The following is an 8,660-nucleotide window of genomic DNA, read 5'->3' on the forward strand; positions in this document are numbered from 1 at the left end:
ATTTGTAATTTTATTTTTAATTTTAATTAATTTTAATTTTTTAATTTTATTTTAATTTGCAATTTAATTTTATTTTTAATTGAAATTTTTTGGCTTAACTAGTTACTAGTAGTACTGTAGTACGGTATATAGTGTTAGCGGTTGAGATCTGCGCTCATCCTCACTTGATGCTCTGGGCGTCAATTCAACTGTATAGACCCTTTCTTTGTAATATTTTCATGACCTGTGGTCTGTTGCGGCCCACAAATGAAAATCAACCACAAATGTAAAAATAACGCACAAATCATGCAATGTCAACACAAATGTAAAAATACACAATGGTCGATTAACAGGCAACCACAAATGTAAAATGTTGGTTTACCAACAAATGTAAAACACTTTTTTATTGTCAGATAGTGTTATCAGATGTATGTATGTGTGTGGGTGTGTGGGTGTGTTGGGTGGGTGTGTGTGTGTGTGTGTGTGTGTGTGGTGTGTGTGTGTGTGTGTGGTTGCTGAGTGGTTGAGTGTGTGCGTGCGCGCGATGCATGTGTGCGTGCGCGCGCATGCGTGGTCGTGCGCGCGGTGACGTGTGTATGTGCGCGCAGTGCGTGTGTAATGTGAATGTAAGTGGGCGCCGATAGTGAATGGCCGCGTATTAGAGGGGCGGCTATAACGACGGTTTTACGTAGTACCATTTGTGCCACACATCCACACACTAGCCCTTCCCAAACACTCCCCCTACCATCCCTAAAAACATTTAATAAAAATGTATACTGATTACATTGGTTAGATCGCGGTACCCACCCTGTGCGTTTTCGGATAGTGGGTTGCGGGACTAGTGGGCTTCGGACTAGTGGGTCTGTTCGAACTGTGCGTGCTTTCGGACTATTGGGCCGTCGGAACTAGCGGCTGTACCGTATGTTATGAATATTCATTGTGGGATTGTCATTTATTTATTGGATACCTTTTGCTCCTGGATTATAGTTATTCTAATAGAACGCATGCACACTCTGACTACGATCTAACTTGCAAAGCGATATTGAGTCATGTTTAACGCCACATTTACACTACAGTGTACATGTATATGACAAGGTGGAAACTGTTAGACCATCTAAATACATTGTACAAGCAATTAAAGCAATGAAAATGGGGGACTTGGTGTAGCGTGTTAAGTGTATGGAACTGCAATGTGCAATGTGCTGCTCAATGCGTACTACGACTGGCTTCTTCTACAGCGCGTGAACACACTTGCCACACACAACACGGCCTGGAAAATACGCGCCTGGACCCCCCTTGCTCGCGTGTAGCAGCAATGGTACGGTCCTTCCGGCAGGTGATGACCAGCGTTGGAATATTTGATGGACATTCTTATTATATGATAATCAGGCCAAGGTCCTCAGAATCAAGAGAGTTCAGCGAATCCTAGGTACTGTGGACCAGTTTGACGTGTCTAACTTTTCGGTTGCAAAGATATCGAGCGGGACAGACAGACAGAGCACACACACAACCCATACCACACAACACACCACCCACCACCCCACACACGCCTGCAACACGCAACACTATTACCACGCCACGCACCGCACACGGCACACACCACACGCGCACACACACGCACCAAACCGCACCAAACACACACACACGCACCCACATATACACGCACACACAACACACGCACACAGCGCACACACACGCGCACACACGCACACAATACCGCGCGCACGCGCACGCTACACGCACACAACACACGCACCGCACAACATACAACCGAGCAAACAATACCCTCCGCCTGCACTTCGGTGCGGGGAGATAATCAATCGCAGTAGCTAGATTTTTTAGATGTGTCACCTTGTAATTGTCGGTGGCTGCAACGAGATTTTGCCGGAGCGTGTGTTTCATGAAACGATAGCTGCGCTAGGTGCACTACTAATGGTCAAGATTCGGAGACTGTAGTCGACTTGCATGTTTGGCGTGATACGAAGGGTCTCAATTACATTTTATCGTTATCTAGACAGTTGCTGTTACTCGAGCGAATAGCGGTACGGTAATTAACTGTTATAAAGTGGCGGGAAACCACGAGTATTCTCGAATATGGCTTTAACCACTTTGTATTTTTTTTATTTTTTTCCCCCGCAATACCGCTTTGGTCGTAGGGGAGAATGAGAAGGTCATCGGGTGCGACTTGAAGATTGAGGATACTGTTTTTCCATGCACCGCCTATGAGACGCACACAAAAATATGTCACGCCACATCTTCACTTCATCGGTGATCAAGTGTAATGAAGTTTGATTGGATCCCTTAAAATCTGTGGAAGTAATTCGCGCCAAACGTTTTGTAACGGCGGGGCGGCACTTATGCAAGATGGTTTGGTTTCCATGGCATGCCTTGACCTACGCATACACAAAAAATATGCTCACGCACATCTAAACGTCATGATGATCAAGTGCCATGAAGTTTCATTGGCATCCCTTGAAACTGTGGAAGTAGTTCGCGCCACAAACTTTTGGCACTGGCGAGGGGATATTAATCAAAGTGAGATACGGTTTCCATGGCTACGCCTTGACGACGCACTCAAACATAATTATGCTCACGACGCACAGCTACACTTCATGGTGATCCACTGTATGAAGTTTCTTGGAATCTCTTGAAAAACTGTGGAAGTACGTCGACGCACCACTTATTTGCAACGGACCGGACAGTCAGATGTCTCCTATATACCCATTTCAATCCTCCGGTTGCGGGCTCGGTAAAAAATATGCTATTTCTTATAAGCTAGGTGACGCGTTGCAAAGAACTGGCCAATTAAGTGTGAAGACGGGGAAAATTACAAGTTAAGAACTGATGTGATGGCTGGGAGCTGAACTTTCGTGCATCCACTTAGCTTGAAATATGACCACAGTTACCCGCTTGACCGTCTCTCGCGTTCCTTACTTTTCTATCAGGTTCTTACCGTCTATAAATCGGTATCTGCTGTTACCAGTCGGCGGGAAATTTATTCGCTGGCTGAATGTTGTCCTGCCTACGTACAATTGATTATTGCACGCTCGATTGGGCCATGTTCTTTATTCATGTAGCGATGGTAGGTGAAGCAAACATAGAAGGAGAAGAACGTGCGTATTGTCGTTCCAGCCAGCTACGCCATGCTGCTGCTGCTAGGAGTAGGAGTGCTGCTCTTGCTGCCTGCAGCTGCTGTCTGTTTTCTTCTTGCTGCTCGCTGGCATGTGTTGGCTAACCCAGGTACACGCCGCACGCGTTCTTTCGCCATGATCATCACAATGGAAACTCGGTCTAAATCAGGGGGGAGAGTACACCCGTCGTGTGCATACTAGGATTTGATGGTGATCCGCTAATGTTGGCCGAGGCTGCGGAATTGAATCGAGGCTATTTTTTGGTGCTTTCTATCCGGCCTAGCGCTGCTCAAATCGCTACGGTCGTCAACAGAGCGAATCGGGAAGCGATAATCCTGTTTTTGGATGGAGGAGCGAGAGAACAAGGGGAGTGACAAGGACAAGAGAATGAGCGGTGTGCGTGAAAGAGGAGAGGGGGGGGGTATGGAGGTGGTGTAAGCCTACGACAGCTATCGTTAATTATGTGCTGTGACATTGTTGCGGTGCTTTTCCTTTTCCAGTGATACACGAGTTGTTTCACGCCGTGCTGTTTACGCCGCTGGAGTCAACGCAGTCGAAGACGCGCGCACTTGTTTTCCGGGTTGATGGGACTCTACTCACTAGGAGACAGCTTGTCACTTGGCTCGTTCAGTGAACCGGGTTTAGGGCTACCGGGGCGGCGTTAACTACATGTGCAGGTGTACCTAGACCTGCGCGCGATTGGGGTGTGAGGTTTGGCTTTATATGACGCAGGAAGCTGAAGTACTTTAGGAGCATGTGAAGCGCAGGCGAACTGTCGAGCGCGCGGACAGTCTATAAAATACGCGCTTTCAGAATCCGGTTTTAGCGTTCACAACGAGGAAATGCTGCCGGTCCAAGAGATCGGTATTCTCAGCACGGCAATTATTCGAGTCTGGGAACAGCCGCCGTATTTACATCAAGCGCTTTACATATATAGTATACGGATCTGTTAGATACCCGTAGTTTCTTGGACGCGATTTTGCCTCGTAGTGAAACGCTAAATATCCGGACTTTGCTTGCTACGTTGTGAAGCGCTTACGCTCGTGCTGACGCTAAATACCGTATTTTGGAAGCCGCCGTATTTTTGACTGGTCGCGCTCGACGTTCCGTATACGCGAGTGGAACTGTCGAGCGCGGACCAGTCTACGTACTTTTTCAGGTGTGTGCCCATTGCATTGTTTATTTTGCATTGTTTGCTTGATTGTTACTAAAGCAGCTCGCAGCTCGCAAATACGGAATTTCTGGAGCCGCGAATCAGCGTGTGAACGCTCGGCCGCGTATTTGTCTCAGATTCGGTATTTCGCAAATACCGTATTTCTGGAGCCGCGAATCAGCGTGTGAACGCTCGGCCGCGTATTTGTCTCACATTCGGTATTTCGCAAATACCGTATTTCATAAATACGGAGTCTCGTGTAAACGAGGCTCATGAAGAAGCAGTCATCACGGGCAGGTGGTTGAGCTTCTTGAGTCGATATTAGCCTCGTTCACACGAGACCTCGTATTTATGAAATACGGTATTTGCGAAATACCGAATCTGAGACAAATACGCGGCCGAGCGTTCACACGCTGATTCGCGGCTCCAGAAATACGGTATTTGCGAAATACCGAATCTGAGACAAATACGCGGCCGAGCGTTCACACGCTGATTCGCGGCTCCAGAAATACGGTATTTGCGAGCTGCGAGCTGCTTTAAACAATCAAGCGAACATTGCGAAATAAACAATGCAATGCGCACCAACTGCCGATAAAATACGTAGACTGGTCCGCGCTCGACAGTTCCACTCGGTTACACTGGAACTGTCGAGCGCGGACCAGTCTATAAAATACGCGGCTTCAGAAATCCGGTATTTAGTGTTCACACGAGGAAATGCGCGGTCCAAGAGATCCGGTATTTCTCAAGCACGACAAATTATTCGGGGTCTGGGAAGCCGCGTATTTACATCAAATACCGGATCTGTTTAGATACCGTATTTCTTGGGCCGCGCATTTTGCCTCATGTGAACGCTAAATACCGGATTTCTTGCTACGTGTGAACGCGGCTATTATCCTCCTGTGACGCTGACTGGCATTGCTGGTGAGGCGTCATGTGAAGTCAAACCACGCTCAACTGCGAGCAATCTAACGACTCAGTTGCGAGTGTTCAACTAACGATTACAACTATATAATCGGGGTTTTAATGGCACGCATTAAGGATCAATGCGGCAGCATACAGTTCCCATCACGATAACGAAAACGCCGTCGGAAGATTACTGTTTGTCGCACGTATGTTATTTCATTCTACGATCCGCTCCCTCTCCTTAGCTCTCTCCATCTTTTTTCGTTTTCTTTCTATCTCTTCGTCACTCTCTCTTTCTCTCTCTCTCTCTCTCTCTCTCTCTCTCTGTCTCTCTCTCTCTCTCTCTCTTTCCCTTCCCACCCCACTTCTCTCTCTCTTTCTGTCCATATCCCCCTTCGCCTGGGCTGGTCCCCCATTTGACAAAAGTGTTTTACATTTCTTTAACAATTTGTTAAGCGATTAGCGAAGCTTTAACGACCCAACAATCGCCAAAATGCAAAAACTGGTCAAATGCAATTTCAACTCATAGGATCGAAAAGAATGCTTAAAAATATTACTTTCCGAAAACACAAGTTGCACATAAATCCTCTCAGCACCAAGCCAATGAAGTTCTGAATTTCCACTACTAACAGGCTTGTCGGGTAAAGAAAGCATCTTTAAACCACAAGATACGCGTTCTTACTCAATTTCAAGCAGGAAATTATTTGAAGTGTCGGAAATGTTGTCGTGTTTGATTCGTACGCCGTCGCAGTCGATTGAAATATCCGCTACGACCGCCCGTCCATTGAGAATACAAATCGTAAACATCTGCTATCGTGGCTATCCTTCTGCTGGCCATCTTTTCTCTTTCCACTTTACCCTTATCCCCGAGGCACGCGGCCGGTGTGTCAATCTGGCAGTCACGGGAAAATAGTACACCCGTTGTTCACAGTCGTCCACAAGAATCGCGCGTCGACCACATCGTGTCATTTATTTGGACGCGATGCTGGATTTGTTAATTTATCATCGGCTTCCGTAGGCACGCTTACTTCAATATTGTGAATTGAAAATGCAGGGAACGGATCTTCTATGCGAAAGCGTTTTGGGCCGGAGCTGTGGAGCTAAATGTTGCTTGAGATTTCGGCAGACTTCCCGCGATATCGACTTCCAGGAGGTTCTCATCGGGCAGCCGTGCGGGCAACTCGCTGTTTTCCCAGACCGGCGCGGCAGCGACGTGAAAGCATGCCACGCTACGTAACTTCGCCAAAACTACCAAAGAAAACGCAAGAATCGCGTGAAATTCAGACAAACTACTAAAGGTAAACTCTCCCTTTTCCGAGGGCGCTGAGCAGATACGACTCTTTTCAACTGAATAAGCCAGTTCGTAGTTACAGTCTGCGCATGCGCGAACTTAGCCACGAATTCTTCCGGGTCAGGTGATTTGTGACAAAATATTTTGTATTTCGACCGTACAGTACACATACGCATGCATCTGCGTCGTTGTAATGCTACAGTCTACGTGCGTGTACGTGCGTGCGTGCGTGTGCACGTACACATGCGTGTGTGCGTGCGTGTGCACGTACACGTGCGTGCGTGCGTGCGTGCGTATGCACGTACACGTACGTGCGTTTGTGCGTGCGTGTGCACGTACACGTGCGTGCGTGCGTGCGTGCGTGTGCACGTAATTATTACTAATAGTGCGTGCGTGCGTGCGTGTGCACATACACGTGCGTGCGTGCGTGCGTGTGCACGTTCACGTGCGTGCGTGTACACGTACAGGTGCGTGCGTGCGTGCGTGCGTGCGTGCGTGCGTGTGTACGTACACGTGCGTGCGTGTGCACGTACGCGTACGTGCATGTGTGTGCACGTACACATGCGTGAGTGTACACGTACACAGAATACATGTACATATACGTACTGAACCGAGAGCGCACGCCGCACTCGAGATTTCATCGATTTTTGTCACAAATGACCCAGTGACCTGTGACGTCACACAACCCCTTGGCTAACTACGAACTGGCTTATACCGATAAAAAGCCATCGATGATAGTAGGATATCGCGTCTCGCTACGCCGTCCCTAGCCCTGCCTTCTCCCAATCATTCTTCCCACTGGCTTCTCGTAATGTCTTCAGGAACCTGGCTTGCTACGGCGCTATATATTGTAGAAAGGCGAGACCGATAAACCCGAGGCTTCAGCGCGGCGATGGAGTCGTCCCGCCGACGCAGTTGCTCTCGTTTGGGAGAGCAAGGCTTCAGTAGCGACAGCCATGGCTGTCTGTCTACGGGCGCAGACCGCGATAGATTAAACCAGAAGTAGATAATAGGGTCTAATAGGATATTATCTACTTCTGATTAAACTAAACGCGCATCCCGCGGGAATGCTGGATTACTGGGCAGGAATAAGGTGCTAGCGCGTGTGCGTGGTGCAGGAATGATCCGCTAACGTGGGGCGTGGTGCAGTAATGATCTGCTAGCGTGGGTGCGCGGTGCAGTAATGATCTGCTAGCGTGGGTGCGTGGGGCAGTAATGGCGTGCTAGCGTCGGAGCGTGGTTAAAACGGCATGTTCTCGCAGCAAAATGAATAGATATACCTACACTGAGCTGGTCTATGTTGCAAAAATTCACTACATCTCATTTGTATTGCTACTTTCATAACATTTCTTCACAAAATCTAAACGAGTACTTGTCTTACGAAAGTAGCGCCACAGTGATGTTTACACATCCGGCACACAGCCGAGCGATCGTCAACTGTTATTTTCTATGATAAAACAAGTTATAATTCATTATTATATGTTTGTTCAGTACAGAACTGTGAAATTTGTTTAAATCACATGATATCCACATTACTTATGCAATCAGCAAACAAATATATGGTTTTTTCTTTCCAGGAACTATTTGCGCTAGCGTACCCCCTTCGCTCAACATAATTTATGTGTATCTATATACGCCGAATCACTCTGTCGAACGTTGTTTCAAAATCCTCTAGTTCGAAGCACATTTCTGGCTCAATACGAACATTTCGTGATATTTGCATACTGCAAGTATGCTCACAGCAGGTGTATATAGGCTTTTTGCTACGAGGTTATCCACTTTAAGGAATGATGTACTGCCGTGTGTGCGTGGTTCAGGAATGATGTACTGGCGTGTGTGTGATGAGAGGGGGACGGGGGGGGGCGGTGTTACGGTGTACATGGGGGAGGGAGGCGGTGTGCAAGGGGCGGGAAACGGTGTGTTGTGGGTCGGTAGACGGTGCTTGAATACACGGTAACCGGTGTAAATAAAGTCGGTGTATTTCTTCTATCTAGACATATTATATATCATATATATTTTAATTCTAAGGATCTCTAAGATCTTCTAAACTTCTTAGATCTGCTTAGATTAAGTTAGAACATCTGTTATTCAGGAATGACGTACTGACGTACTGGCGTGTGTGTGTGTGTGTGTGTGTGTGTGTGTGTGTGTGTGTGTGTGTGTGTGTGTGTGTGTGTGTGTGTGCGTGCGTGCGTGCGTGCGT

This window comes from Priapulus caudatus, unplaced genomic scaffold (assembly GCF_000485595.1).
Source record: "Priapulus caudatus unplaced genomic scaffold, Priapulus_caudatus-5.0.1 Scaffold431, whole genome shotgun sequence".
Classification (NCBI taxonomy): Eukaryota; Metazoa; Priapulida; class Priapulimorpha; order Priapulimorphida; family Priapulidae; genus Priapulus; species Priapulus caudatus.